Source organism: Marmota marmota, unplaced genomic scaffold, assembly GCF_001458135.2.
Source record: "Marmota marmota marmota unplaced genomic scaffold, marMar, whole genome shotgun sequence".
Taxonomy (NCBI): domain Eukaryota; kingdom Metazoa; phylum Chordata; class Mammalia; order Rodentia; family Sciuridae; genus Marmota; species Marmota marmota.
Window position 1 is genome coordinate 604,865 of NW_026000005.1, and position 16,104 is coordinate 620,968.

Here is a 16,104-nt window from a genome sequence, read left to right on the forward strand (position 1 = left end):
GCGCACAGGCGGCGCCCGTGCCTCCGCTCCTCCGCCAGCTCGCGCGCCTGCTGTTTGCCGGGGCCGTCTCTCGTCTCCCGTCTCCCGCCTCCCGCGGTGATCGCCGCAGCATCCGCCGCACTGCTACCCGCCCCCCAGGTAGGTGTCCTAGCTGTAGAGGGGATGCTTGGGGCGGACACCACAGCGCCCGCAACGCGGCCCGGGGCATTGTGCACGTCCGGCGGGCCGAGGACCCCAAGAGACGCACGGGTGATCAGACGTAGCTTTGGGCCCCTAAAGCATCGCGGACCCCTGGAGGCACCCCATCGAGATTGCTTGGGTGACCTGGAACTGGGGGTGGTATTGTCAGTCATTAGCGCGGCCAGGGTGGGAGGGGGCGTCTGTGTCACGGTGCCGACTCGCCGCCCTCCCTCCCCTGGTTGCCGGGGAATTCCGGCCGGCTGGCACTCGCGCCCGCATTTCCCCGCGCAACCCAGCGCCCCAGTCCCCCACCTCCAGGTTGGCTGGGATTGAAGCTGAAGCCGGGAGAAGGACTGATGTAATTGTCAGCGGAGAACCGAACCGGCGCGGGTGAGAGCGTCCGCGCCCGCGCGAGCTAACGCCTACGCCGCACCTTTCAGGGAATCCGGGGAGCCTAGAGGAGCTGCTGGGGAAGTTGTGCATTGGGTTTTGTTGTGCGCGTGCACTGCGGACTGCCCTCGCGGGGCGCCCCTGCAGCCCTCTCTACAGCCTTCGTCCACGCTCGTGGCTAGGGACGAATCTGCCTTCCCTGGTTCAGATCGGGACAGGGTTTGCATTGCAGTCAAGACGTGCTTCCCCTGCAACGAGCCGGGAGCTGCCCGTTACGAGATCGTGTCGCCGGGGATGCTGGGGGAGGAGGGGATGGGAAACCTGGGGAGGAAGCCGGGAAGAACTAATGACACCAGCAGATTTTTTTTTTTTTTTAAGCCTCTACTGTATATAGACACAGCCGCAAGCCAGCTTTTAAGCTGTTTTTGAAAAGTTATGACCAGATACTGATTTTGTGGCAATTCTGTAATATCCCGAAGGGTTGCTTAAACTGGAGAGCTAAAGCTTGGGGAAAGCATTACATAATGGATATGAAGCAAACGACACAAAACTAAGTGAACCTACTGGGTTGCCAGATTATTTCTGTCTTCCGGACAAAAACTCCTACATGGCCTTTCCTAAGAATTTTCATTTTAAAATCACTGGGCTAGATTTATCAAATTGTATATTATAGTCAATGGTGATATTTTCCCAAAGTAGCAAAATAATCTTTCTTAAACATTTTTTCTTAAATTAGAAAATTGCATGTTAATGAAGTTATGTATCACAGAGCTGATTAATGAATGTAGTTTTCAAAGGAAAAAATAAGAAATTTCCCATCTTATACTATAATTAAACTTTGTTTTCCTTTTGTTAGTTTTTGTTTTTATTTTGTCCTTCTTCCACATTCCCTCACTTTGCTTTTTTGGAAGCATTTCTACAGTTTTGGGTACTGCAACTTCACAGCGTTGATATTCCTCTCTAATGTTACAGCATTGCAGATGCAAAGACTAATAATAAGTGAAAGGGAAGACCTCGCAGTAACTCTGGGAGTGAGCAGGGTTCCCAAGGTCAAAGGGAAGCTGCAGTGTAACTCAGCTATAATCACCTAGGAGAATATGCACAACCCTCATTGGGTTGTAAAAAAAAGGTCTTGATTGGTGGAATGTCATTCCTATTATACTTTACCGCTAGACTTAATGTATTTTCCCTAATTTTTTTTTCCTCAGAATAAATACAAAATATTTTGAAATTTTAAATCCTGGCTTTTAGGAAGCCTTTAAAAAAATCCCGTTTGCTTGTACTTTCAGTTGTGATGTTGATAATATAATTACACATTCAGTAGATGGGTTATTACCTTTGGGGATAAATTGGTTTCATATGATAAGGATTTCTCCTATGTCTCGTGGCTCTAGTATGATGTAGTTTTGTAGGACTTTGCAGGATCATGTAATATATGTTTTCTTATCCTTAGGTTGATTTACCCTTACTTTAACTTTACTCCAACAAGAAGGATAAAGTCCTTTTAAGAGGAAATGTTTGTGGTTGGAGGTTTGTAGTAGTACTGCAGATAGAGAATTAAGTAAAATTGTAAGTAGACAAAAGTTTCATGTGACTACTAATAACTATTAGATTAAGAAGAAGATTTAAATTTTATTAAAATGTCTTGGTTAGCTACCATTCAATAATCATTCAGTGGATAATTAGTTATTGAGTATCCACTGTGTTCAAGAGACTGGTCTAGGCACTGTGGGAGACACAAGTAAGAATAAAGGGATGTCTTTGCACTCAAGCGTTTATAGTCTGGTTGAAAAGATAATAAATTCTCAAAAGAGGGATTTTTTTTCCTGCAAGGGCTAAGTAATAATTTTCATTTTGAAAACCTCTGTAAAGGGTTTTATACTATCCATTCACTCATCACTGTATCACAAAGATTCATTCATTCATGCTGTATGTTCATTGACTTTTCATTGTCCTACAACATTCCATTACGTGTCCTGTAGCACAGTGTTTTTCTATTCTCCTACCAGTGGCTATTCATTTGTTTGTTTTTCATTTTTTATAAAGCACAGTGTTGCTCTGATCATTCATGGTTCCTGGGGCATATGTGTGACATTTATCTTGGGTAAAAATAGGAATAGAATTGTTGGTTTGTATAGTTGCACGAATATTCAGCTTATTAGGTATTGTCAAATTATGTTCCAGAATAGTTGTACTAATTTATTACAAGTGAAGGAAAAAAACACTAAGGAACAAATACAAACAGCTGTTTATACATGTGTATGTTGAAACACACAGTCTTTTTTTTTTTTTAAAGCAAGAGATTGATGAACATAAAACTTAGGATGGCAGCTGTCTTTTGTTGGAGATAACACAGGGGAGAACACATAGATGGATGTAAGTTATTGGTAATGATCTAGTACTTGGGTTTGGTGAAAAGTTCATAGGTGATTGTTACATTTAAAAAAGAAAAAGAGGATTATGCATGGATCAGTTATGATGATTTTAAAGTTTTAAGAAAAAAAGAAAATAAGCACTACAGTTTTGTCACAAGACAATAGGCTTCTGTAGCAGAAGACCCACAAGATGTCAGCTGAAAGATGAGGAAGCTGTCCCTGTTTAAATACATGCCAAGAGGAGGATGAGTAGGAAGTGGCCATGCCAAGAAGAGGAAGTTTATCTCAAACTGAGGAAATGATATGAGCAGAAGTGGAGGAAGCCATGAGAAATTTTCCAACAGTGAACCACTCTGTGGTATTTATAAAATAAGTCTAGGGGGCTGAAAGATGAAGGATGGTGATAGGGCAGTCAAGAAAGGACCCCTCCTCAGCGCTGCAGATAGGGATAAATGTTCTTGAGTTTGGAGAAAAAGAAAACGAAGAATGGATTCAAAAACACAGGGGGAAGAATTCTAGTCTTATGATACTAGGTAAAAAGAGAAGAAAAGAGGGTTGGGGTTGTAGCTTGGTGGTACAGTGCTTGCCTAGCATGTTTGAGGCACTGGATTTGATCCACAACGCTATATAAAAATAAATACATAAAATAAAGGTATTGTATCCATCTATGACTAAAAATATTTTTTAAAAGAAGAGGAAGGAGTTAAAGATGTTTGAATGTAGTGGTATTGGCCAAATTACATTGGTATATTTGTGTGCATGTACAAACATGTAACAACAATCCCATCATTATTTACAACTATAATGCACCAATAAAAATATGGAAAGAAAAAAAATGAAATAGGGAAGCTGCAGTGGAGTTTTAACTATGGTTAAGATACAACAAGTATGGAATTAATAGATAAGCAAGCTCTCACTGGAACACATGGACTTGGTGTTCTGGTGAGCGGTTAGGACTCTCACATCAGAGAATATGACCCTCTACTGATGTATGCGTGTGTGTGGAGCAGTCTGAGAGGTAAGATGATATAAAATCCTTTTGTGCTATTATTTACTGACATAAATGAGGTAATTAATATCTTGGTTAAGGCACGAAGATGTCTCAGCATTGACAGCGAGGCGTGGAGTTCAGGAGTTGAGTGCTGAGATCAAGTCAGAAGAATTGAATCAGGTTGGTTTCTTGTGGTGTGAGATTTTGGGGGCAGGAACGTCTGATCCTTAGTTTCTGCATATCTAAAATGAAGATAGTAGGTAGCCACCTGACATGGGCACAGGTAGCAGGATGAAGGAGGGACTAGAACCCTTAGGGGTGATGTTTGCTTTCCTACTGTTGCTGATCACATGTTGCAAGATAACAGCACATTATATTCTCTCACATACACCCCCTTGAAAAAGACCTTTAAATTCTGTTTATTATGATAAAGAGTTGCTTATGCTTTCCTGTAAGGATAAGGATAAAGGCTCCCCCCGCCCCCCGCCTTAGGGTATTCTGGAATAATATAAAATGTCATTTTGACTGAATATTATTTCAGGTAGTTAATTATTTCATAAATATTGTGATAGGTTTTCAGCATTTTCTTATAGTCTGAAATTCTTTCTGATTTTGCTTGTGTTTCTTGACATCTTTTCATGATCTCTAACTCTATTTTCTTTACTGATTTTGCATCAACTGTTATAATAATTGATGACTATCATTGTCTCCAACAAAATCCATAGCCTTTTCCCAGCATAGTAATTTGGAAAACATCTTGCCAGTAGTCCCACTCAACAGAGGTTAAATGGAAATGTGGCTGCATCTGTGATTAAAAAAAAAAAGAATGATGATCTCTTAAGAATGATGATCTCTTATGGGGAAAAAATGTGTCATTTACCATTAATTCAGAAGTTATCAAAATCCCTAAGAGCAAAATTATTGATAGCTTTTGTTTTAGGGGGCTGATATCCACATCCCTCCCTAAGCTACTATTCCTTACATTCCCAAAATGGATATGTTTAATGAGTTGAAATTCAGAATGGACTTAATAGCTTAGGTTAAAACAATGAAATAAGTTAATTTTAGGAATAACTAAATTTAGGGATAGCATGAAGTATATCCAGTTATTGAACTTGGTTGTCTGCCATTCTGGCATGGTTCTGACTTTTCATGAACTTGGAGGCATTTTTTCATCTCTTTTTTTTTTTTTTTCAATTACTGAACCCAGGCTGATCACTTTCAGAGAGGTAACTAAGGTCTGTTGGTGTCAAAATGACATGGGTGCATCTAGTGCCTGTCTTATTCATCTAGCCAGTGTTTGCTGAGCATCAGGTGTGTGCCGGACACTGTATTAATTGCTGATCATAAACACATCTGCTCTGGAGGATCCAGCTGAAACAGGATCCACCCAAACCAGTCATTATTGAATACGTAGCCATGTATGTGGGGTGGCTCTGAGTGGGGTTTTGGAAGTATCTGTTATTTTCTTTTGTTTCCTAAACTTTATCTAAATTTATGTTTAGACCTTCTTGAGTTTTGAATGCTGTAGAAAAAAAGTCAGCCCTTGCAAAGAATAGTTGCTTTAAATGTAATTCTAGTTTATTGTTTTTTCTTAAAGCAGAGAAGGCTTTAAGCTTTTGGTAAGCCCTCTTGTCATAAAGGCATTTATATATTATCCAAGAGTAACCAGACAGAGGTTAGGGAAGGGACAATTGGATGGGCTAATTCAGAGTTGTTAGGAATGGAATAGGATTTAATGTTAAATTGATTTTTAAAGGAAAAAGTAGAAAATGGAGATAATTATTAAAAGACCCAACTTAGGTACTATAAGGAATTGAGTATTTTGAGCCATGATAGTCTCAAGATGAAGTTAAGTTCTTGTTGGGTTAGATTAGCTGTCTGTTGTGAGTTTGTGTTCATTACCTTTGTGTATGAGTGTAGTTATGGTATTAAAATCACTTATAATATAAATATTAAAAATCTGTAAATTATAAGGGTTATGTTAAGAAGGTAGTGAATTATAGGGAGTAGAAAATTCCAGTGATTTCTTCTGACGATGGTTTGGTCCATTACTTGAAAGTAAAAACTACACTGTATGAAAAAATCCCATTTCACAGGGCCAGTGTCTCAGAAAAATCTATAGGAAGCTGACCAAAGGCAGAGCTAGGAGAGGAGTCAAACACAAGTAGCTTAATATCCAGTACTATTTAAGGGGTAAATGGGCTAGAGAAAACATTAAGTATGAAATTTAACTATTAAAGTAAGTATAAATAAATAAATTTAAATAAGCCAAAATAAGCTTAAATAAATAATATTTAAATAAAATACTGGAAGACTGTCATTTGAATAAATTTCACCAGTATATGAGACTGAGTGCAAAGAATTCATAATTAATATAAAAATTATCTTCTCCTTTAGAAATGATGGATTATCTCTTTCTGTTCAAGCAAAACTGCATGTCATTTTATAAAATATATAAAGAGGCTGGGCATAGAGGTGCACTCCTGTAATCCCATTGACTCAAGATGCTGAGGCAGAAGGATTCCAAGTTCTAAGCCAGTCTGGGCAACCTGTCTTAAAATAAATATTATAAAGCACTGGGAATGTAGCTCAGTGGTAGAGTTCTGTGGGTTCAGTCCACAGTATGATTGATAAACACACACACACACACACACACACAGAAAATAACCAGATGCTAGAAATACTCTTATTTGCTAACTGGCCTGATGCTTGAATAACCTTTACATTTGACTCACAAGATGTTAAGGCTAAAAACAGTTTTAAAAATCCTCTATTCCAACATCTCCCATTTTTACAAGTGAGTAAACAGAAGCCCAGAGACTTGTCCAGTGAAGACTAGCCCTTAGTGTAGATCTGGTTAGAAAAGAGTGTGTCAAATAGTTTAGTTCTGTCATAGGTCACAGGAAATAAAGCTCTTCCCTAAATTAAAGAACTAAGGGTAAATGAATTAGAAGTGAGCCAAAGCAACAACTATAGTAGGATATTAATCTATCATTCTTCTCAAGTGACTGGCATAGAAAGTTAAATCTCTCTCTCTCTCTCTCTCTCTCTCTCTCTCTCTCTCTCACGCGCGCTCTAGAGAAAAATGACCTTGTGCTAGATGCTTCCTCTATCTCTTTTCCATATGCTAATAAAAGAAAAAAATAAAAGTGTAGGGGGAATTGGGTCAGGAATAGAACATTAACTTTTTGTTTTTTAATCTTGAATCTTACTGAGGCAATTTTCAGTATAGCACTTGAGACAGATCTATCTACCTTTTTGAAAAGAGTATAGAAATAGATGGGAGAATAACAGTAGTCTATTTTTAGAATCTTTTTTCAAAAGTCAAACCTAAAATAAACCTGGCCTCAATTTCAAGCTGTAGTTTTCTTTCTCATGTTCTAAACTAGAGCCTAAGTTTTATTTACTTATTTATTTTTGTTGTGCTGGGGATTGAACCCAGGGCCTGTCACATTCTAGGCAAGCATTCCTTTACTAAGCTACATTTCCTCCAGATCCTTATTACAAATATGAGGAGGTTTCCTTGATTTTTTAATACATAATACAATGTTACCACATGTAACAAATTTATCAGCTACTAAAGTTTGCCAAATGAAGTATCTAAAAGAGCATATTAAAATAAATAAATTTTGTTACATGTCATTTCTGGAGCTGAAGTTGAAAGTCTGATTTTATTTTAAAATTATGATATTTTTGCTCTTTGTTTATCTCTAGCAGCTAGACAAGCTTTTGCATATTCTCACTCCATCAGGCAACACATCTGAACAGTTTTTTTGCCATATAATTTCCCTAGAATAGAAAAAGTAGCACAAAGTAGCACAGTTTGAATGGCATGTTGATTATGAAAAGACATTAATGAAATTCTTTTTGATCCTAATAAACTTCAAATTGAAACCAGAACTTTAAAGGGAGTGTGAATTCTAACATAGGCCAAGCAAGTAGAGGGTTCACATGCAACTCTCTGAATCAAGGGAGAACAGAGCAAAATCCACGTGAACTAGTAAGGAAGCAGGAAGGTCAGCAGAGGAGGGGTGGATACTGTATCCCTGTCTGTCTTCTAGTCTCATTTCAAGAATTGCCAACAGAGGAAATAACAGGGTGAATCTGAGGTCTTAAGGAGATTAGACGTTAGGGAAGGTATCTGTCTCTACCATTAAAAAAAAAAAGTCTTTAATAAACATCTAAACATCTAGAAGAATACAAAAGTTGCAAGATAAGAGATTGATTAGTTAAACTCCATTGGAGAAAAACTCACATGTGTAACAAGCAGAAGATAAACGTTAGTATACTAGAAAGATACTACTTCAATATTCTTAATATCCAAAGACCTCCTATGTATCAAGAGGAAAAAATGACTGATTAGGACAGGGGCAAAGGACATGCAGAAACAGTTCACAGAAAAGGAATTACAAATAACTGATGATGGGAGAAATGCCATTTTACACTATTTAGCCTATTGGTTTGACAAAAGTCATGACATTTGCTAATATCTTATGGTGGCAAGGCTTTGGGGAAACCAATGGGCTCATACATGGTTGGTAGATGAACAAAATGGTAAAGTATGTATTGATAGCAATTTGGTAAATCTACCAAAATTAAAAATTTACCTCGCTTCTCACCCCAGAAACTCTAAAATATTTGTCTACAGGTGTATTTATACTTTGTAGATGGAGTTTGACAAAGAGACTTATTATAGAATTGTCTAATAGCAAAAAATTTAAAAGAACAATTGGCCAAATTAATTAGGAACAGAAACAAAACTAGATAGCTGTTAAAAAGAATGAGACTATCCTATATTTGCTGATATGGAAAGATTTGTAAGGTAATAAATCAAGGTATAGAGTAGTAGATGGCCATTTGTGTTAAATATGAATATGTGATGTGTTTATGCATGTAACTGTGAACACTGTCTCTGGAAGATTACCCAAGAAACTGGTAACTGGGAGGGTGGGGTAGGAATGGGAGGGACACTTTTTTTTTTTTTATTTAACTGACCATCCTTCACTCCCTTTTTCATTTTTAAACACCTGAACAAATTATCTGTTCAAACCAAGATAGGGTGTTTTTTTTGTTTTGTTTTGTTTTGGTTTTGGTTTCTTGAGGATCATTTGTGCTGATCAAGTATGTTGAGTACTTGTGACCAATAGAATTTCTCTGCAACTATAGGACTCACTCTGTGTTGATAGAAGAATGTAGTATTGCCATAAATAATCCTCAATAGGCAAAAATTCAAAGAGAAGGGACACTGGAAGTATCCACCCTTTGGAACACAGTTGGTACATTTTTGTTCTCCCTACAGGCTCTGCTGTTGTTACTGTGCCCCCTGCTACCAGGTCTCACTGGGGGAAAGACTCAAGAACCATGAATAGGACCAGGGTGTGGAGAAGAGCTCAGGTAGAACAGAAGACAGTGGATGACAGAGGACAGAGGGTGGGACAGCATGGAAATGGGGATAGTAACTGCTGTGCTAACTCCATCAAATGCAGCTTACAGAGGCAATGTAAGAGAAAGCTATTCTGTAGGTCACAGCCTTTAGATCATCTGCTACCCCAGAGGTTTGGTGTGGTGTTGAGGAATCTGCAATTTCTAAAATGACCTTTGGTTCTGGGAGCCAGTTCTGGCAATCACTGATCTTTTCCAACCCTCTTGTTGTAGAGATAGATTATCTCTGCATCTCTGGAAATATTCCTCCCCTGACGTACTTTATAGTAACTTCCAGAACCTTTTGTGGAGTCTACTCTCTCCCAGACACATGCTTCTTAAGAGTGATCATTTCATCATGTCTTAGTCCACTTAGAGCCTGCAAAGAGGTACCAAATATTAGAGTCTAGAATAGAAGAAAAAGCAGAGATAACACCTGAATGGTTAATGGGTGCCGCAGTCTGGCTGGGCACAACTAACTGAGCCGCCACAAAGCACTTGTATATTCAAACAGCAACTCTTTATTCCTGAACTCCACCAGCACTCCACGCACACTTCCCAGGAACTCTCCCAGCTCTCCACCGGGTTCCGCGCCAACTCTCTCAGAACCCCGTGAGAACTGAACGGGAACTCCAAAGTAGCGGGCGCCCAAGGCAGCAAGAGCCGCCCTATTGCCGGACTGCAAAGGTCTAATATACAACTGAATACACAGCTTAACTAACCATCATCATCTCAATGGCTCGCTGGCGTCACTTTTCAATTATTCCCTCTAGCAAAATGCCAGGCATCATTCTGACTGGCTGTGGCCCTCAACAAATGGGTCATTGCTTTGGGAAGAAAGATCAAATGCTGATAGGAATTGAATAAGCAGTAATAAGAATAGTTATGAGTTATACAGAAGAAAAGGAAAAGCTTGGTAATGATCAGAGCTATTGTGCTACAAAATAAATTTTCTGAAAGAAGTAAAAATAGTCTAATTATTATAATTAATACATGTTCATTCAAAGTTAATGGACATCACTCTGCATTGGAATCTGTAATTTTAAATAAGAAATGATACTGATGGGCAAGGAAATGTTACGTCAGTCTCTTTTAACCTCTAAGCATGAAGTTAGGATTAAATATGTATGTATGGATAGCATTATACATTAAATATACATTATACATTAAATATGTATGTATGGATATCCTAATTAATTAATTGGGTAAATAATATGCATATCTTTTCTTTGTGTAAGTTCTGATTTTTTGGTGGTTACATTCTTTTTCAAACAAGTTTATTTGGGAAGTTGGAAGAATAGTCAGCTGGTAGCAGCATGCCATAAGAAGCTTTCATTGTCACAGAATGGTGACACCTGCTTTGGATGGTAAAGTTTAGAATGAGAAAGTTCAGAGATGCTCACACCACAGAAGAGAAGACACTGCAGTTACCTTTGAATGCTTGGCTTCTTGGAGGACATATGGAAGTATCTGAAAAACCATCCTATGTCTTTCTAGGGCTGTGGAAATTTCAGGATGCATTTGATCCTGAACTGTTGTACCTTGTATATCTAATTTCTAGTGGAATTTTGGGAGCAGCTATAATCTTACATGAAGGAACACACATTTAACTGCATTTCTTTTGGAGAGACAGTGGCATATAAATGCATGCAAACATGGTATTGTGCTAGACGCTTCTTTCTCCTTGCCACACATGCAAGTTGTTTCAGTAAATCCCTCTGTGAAAACAACCTTCATCTTTTTGTTGTGATGTATCCTTCTCAGAAAAGCAGTGTATGTTCGACAGGAAGAGCCCTGGAATGGTATTGTGGATGGATACCCAAGTTGTATTCCTAGCTTCCTCCTTTACCAAACAGCTAATCTTGGGTCAGTAATCTCTCAGTCCTATGTAGACAGAAAATATAAGCATCACTACATTAAATTTCCATTTACCAGTTGGATACAGTGATGCATGCCTGGAATCCCAGTGGCTCAGGAGGCTGAGGTAGGAAGATTGTAAGGGTCCGGCGAATGTCGGAGGAAGAGACCACCAAGAGACCGGCTCATGCAACAGCAAAAGGGGTTTATTGAGGATCCAATCCAGCGCGCTGGGGCTCCGTGCTCACTCAACAAGGGAGAGCGGCTCAGAGCCCCGAGCAGAGGTTAAGCAGTGCTTAAGTACACTTTTTGGGGAGGGCAGGGGCTTTGCATACATCAGAGCAAATCATCATGAGGCGCGGGAAAGTCAAACAACAATTCCTAAACATGATTAGTACGTTCATTGGCGGGAACAGGTCGGGCGGGAGTGATAGGTCAATCCTAAGAAGGGGGGTACATTCAAACTGATTGGTTTAGGGCCTGAGATGCCTACGTGCCAAGCTGCACAGGGTCCTAGGTTATTTATCTACTGGACAGTCCCGGGAATTGTTTTAACAGCTACAGGAATTTCAGGTTTTGGGGGTAGCATAGGAACTTAACAATACCTGGTCCTTTACATTTTATCTCAGGCTTTGCAGCTTAGAAACTTTACAATACCCGGTCTTTTACACTTTAACTTCAATTTCTTTTACCCTTACAAGATGAGAAATTCAAAGTCAGCCTTAGCAACTTAGAATCTAAGCAACTCAATGAGAACCTGTCTGTAAATAAAATACCAAAAAGGCCTGGGGATGTTGCTCAGTGGTTAAGGGGACTTGGGTTTAATCCCGGGTATGAAAAAAAAATTTCCATTTACCCGTTCATTGACAACTGATTTAATGGTAAACTCCTCCCCTGGAGTGTTATAAAAATTCAAAAGGCCAGGCATGGTGGTGAATGTCTGTAATCCCAGACTCTGGAAGGATGAGGCAGAAGGATCATGAGTTCAAAGCCATCCTCAGCAACGTAGTGAGACCCTAGGCAACTTAGTAAGACCCTGTCTCAAAATTTAAAAACAAAAACAAGCAAACAAAAATGGGCTGGGGATGGGGCTCAGTGGCAAAGTACCCATGGGTTCAATCTCCAGTACCAAAATAAATAAATAAATAAATAAATAAATAAATAAAAATTAAAACAACGTGGAATTCAAATACAAGTTACCATTTCATTACACTCAGCTCAGTCTTTTTTTTTTTTTTTGTAAATGGTCCACATTATGGTGCTTTGAAAATTACTTTGTTATTTGTGGAAAGTCTGAGTAGAAAATCCCTATTTCTGGCCAGTTTGGACTACCATAGGCATCTCTCAACATAGTCAGTGCATCTCTAGCGGCTCCTGCAGGTGTCCTTCCCTCTGTCTACCTGGGTGTTTTTCATCCTCTCAGCCTTTGGCTGTTGCTCATTCCAACCTAGGTCTCTGTTTCCCTTTACTTCTAGCTTACAGTGTCTCCCAGTATTACAAAACCCAAGGGCGGCTGCTTTTCCCCCTACCATTCCTGCTTCTTATCCCTGCACTACTGTGGTCCTCCTTAGGTTGCCTCACTGTGGTTTTGTTGTTCCAAGCAGAAGTGAGCTCCTTTACTAGGAGCAGACCCTTCACTATTTCTTTGTGTCTTCAAAGCTCCTTAGACATTTGCTTAGAGTGAAGGTCCCTGCTCTGCAGCTCCTTGTTTTCCTGCCATCATTAAGGAAAGAATTGATACTTATCCACAATTGATACTTACCCCATTAAACACAACCCCCCCTTTAATTTTAAGTCTTTTTTGTAATTTTTTTCCTAGAATGATTTATATAATACACTTTAAAAAGTTGCTCATAGAGACCGTAGCAGTGGAGAGCCTCCTCTAAACGATGCTGGTGACTGAAGGTTAATAGTGCCCGTTCTTCTTCATGCTTAGAACAAATGACTTTGGGGCTGTAGAGGTGGGCAGCCCTACTTACTTCTTTACCAAATAATCCCAAAATTCTTCATGGACTCATAGCCAACTTTTGCTTTTTTCCTCCACTAGTGGTCAGGCCTCTGATACCTGTTCATATTGCCCTTCCCTTGATGAGTCTTTTCTTCTGACCACATGAGAAACATTGTTCCAAAAAGTAATTTTATTTCAGATACATCTTCCAAGTAGAGGATAAAGAGTGTTTCTTGCCTCTTATTTTGCTGAAGCTGCTTTTCTTTTGCTCAGAGGTTCATTTCCACATAGGTCCCTACTGTTAAGATGGCACAATGACTCATTTGGTACTAAGTGAATCTGGGATAGGACCTTGTTCCTAGACTGTAAGAAGGTTTACACTGACTACTGGAGTATTGGAAATGAATTATTCTGACATTCTTTAATCCTTTCACTTTTCTCAAGATCATTAATTTGTTAGACAAGATCTTTTTTTTGAGCACCTACTATGTGTTAGGCTTGCTCTGAAGTCAGAAAAGGCTCTGCCAGCTCTCATGGAGCTTACATTCTAATGAAGAGAGACATCCAATAAAGTACATGTTTTTGATACCATTAAGAACTATGAGGAGAATAAAAGTGGCTGATGGGACAGAAAGCAGTCATTGAGTTGGTAGGTATATTTGTGTCACAGGTTGGATGACTTAAAACAACAGAAATGTTTTCTCTCATAGTTCTGGAGCCTAGAAATCTGAAATGAGGCAGATTATTCTTTGCCTCTCTGGGATCCCTGGCATTCCTTGGCTCATGGCATCATAACTCTGGTCTCTGCCTCCTTCTTCACATAGCCACCTTCCTTGAGTCTCCCTGTCTGTGTATCTCTTTAACTGGCAGGACATCAGTTATAAAGGATTGAGGGCACTCCCTACTCCAGAATGACTTATAATTTGACTAATTACCTCTGCAACGGCCATTTTCAAATAAGGCAACATTCTGAGGTACTGGAAATTAGGACTGCAATGTATCTTTTCAAGTGATACAATTCAACCCATACAGTGGATTTATATGGGTGGACTGTCCAGGCAAGGCCATGTTAGGTGGAGACCTTTGAGCTGAACCTGAAATGTGGGAAATTCTGGATGCAGATCCCTTCTGGACAGAGGAAAAGGCAATTGAGCGGCCAGGGGAATGAGCCTGTTGGAGTCTAAGGTATACATTAAGTTTTGCACCCTTAAAATGTACAAACAAAATGTCTGTTTGTACAGATATTTTGGGCAAGTAACTTTTGGGCAAGTAACTTTTATGGTCAAAGTTAATAGGATTTTAAGATTTTACTTTTGAACACTCTTGATTACTTTTACTTTTGGTCAAAGACAGTTTTTATTTAAAAATTACCTGCTGAGAAATCAAATCTACTAGCAGTGACTAATCACATTTTAAGAATTCTATTCATTTAAAGTGAACTTTGCATTTTAATAGTAAAATTCTTCATCACTGTACGTAGGTTTATTAACCTAAAAGCCTTAATTCTAACAACATCTGAGAAGTAAGCCGACCTTGTAATAGTTGCGATTATTTTCTAGTGGTAAGAAATTAAGGATAACTATAGTCTTGAAAAGCCTAAGATGTTAAAAATAGCGATTTTTCAACAAGATTACAATGTTGTTGTGGTTGTGCTCTGTAAGTAGCACTAATTTGATTTAGGTTCCATGTTTATGAAAATTCTTTGATTTAAAAAGTATTTAAAAATCTATGTGGAAATTTACATTTCTCAGGATTGTTAGGAAGATTTTATATTAAGCTGTTAACACCTTTTAGTATTTATAGGTAGATAGGGTAATTTAAAATATTATAATATTTAATGTAATATAGACATTACAAAATATGTATTAGCACATTGTGTATGTATGCTGTAGACAGAATGCTGATGTAAATACAGATATGTTTTCTCTAATGTAGAAAAATCACTACTTGGAGATAACAGGCCTCCATAAAAAGCTCTAAATGTGAGTTCAAAATGTTCATGCAAAATTAGATTTTTATAGTAATGGCTACTTGGGTAAGGCTGTGGGTTTCAAGCATAGACTGGGACCAATCCTACATGATTCAGATCCTGGCTTTGTCTAGCTACATGACCTTGAATAAATTTTTTGACCCTTCTCTGCCTTAGTTACCTCATTTGTCAAATGGGAAATATAAAAATTAGTACATATCATGTAGGGTTGTTGGGAGGATACAGTGAGTTAATTCACGTGTGTTTCTTAGAACAGGGCTAGTAGACAGTGCTATATAAGTGCTAACTATTTTTTTTACATGCTAATTAAAAATTAGATACAGTCATTAATTTGGAAGACTTATGTAAAATGGAAATATTGCCATAGTGCCTCTTATACTTTATTATAAATCAGAACCTAATTTGACAGTGAAAGGAAATTGTCAAGACTCTGTCCTAATATTAATAGCCTGCTAAAAGTATTTTAAATGCTTACCTGCTTAGTACTTATAGCGGTGACTGTGTTCAAAAGATTGTTAGATCTTGAGGGAGAAAAATGATTAAGTTTTTGATCCTGTTGTCAAGAACCAGCCCATCCTACAGGAAGGGAAAGACATGATTTTGTATAATATGGTGTGTAATAAAGTAAAAGTGTGATTTAATGCTGTGAGGACCTCTGGAGGCTGGGAAGCATGCAGGGAGATGTTGTGTCTTAGAGGACCAGGGATGGAAATTTAGGAACTGATGACATTTTGGAGGAACAGGAAGAATAAGAGGAGAAATCTGAGAGAGAAAAAGAATAGTCAGATTAACTGGTGAAAGACTGAGAATCATGTCCCAGTCAAGAAAGGGAAGAATTCCTAGGAAAAGAAATGGACGTTCACAAATATTTCAGAAGTATCAAGGGGGGTGAGGATTAAGAAAGACTGGAAAGTACTTCCTCTGCAAACTCTAGGGGGGCAGTGAGATT

At 38.6% G+C, this 16,104-nt stretch overlaps 1 protein-coding gene across 6 annotated transcripts in view; it reads left to right on the forward strand.

The window, feature by feature from the left end:
• Positions 1-16,104, forward strand: part of Osbpl6 (oxysterol binding protein like 6) — a 193,966-nt gene continuing 177,862 nt past the window's right edge. For 3 of the 6 annotated variants that reach the window (XM_048808014.1, XM_048808016.1, XM_015481099.2), the window contains exon 1: positions 1-138. The gene's annotated coding sequence lies outside the window, so the exon portion shown is untranslated. Of the gene's footprint in view, positions 139-9,238; positions 9,334-16,104 lie in introns of all 6 variants that reach the window. The other 3 variants (XM_048808013.1, XM_048808019.1, XM_048808018.1) reach the window with 2 other exon arrangements.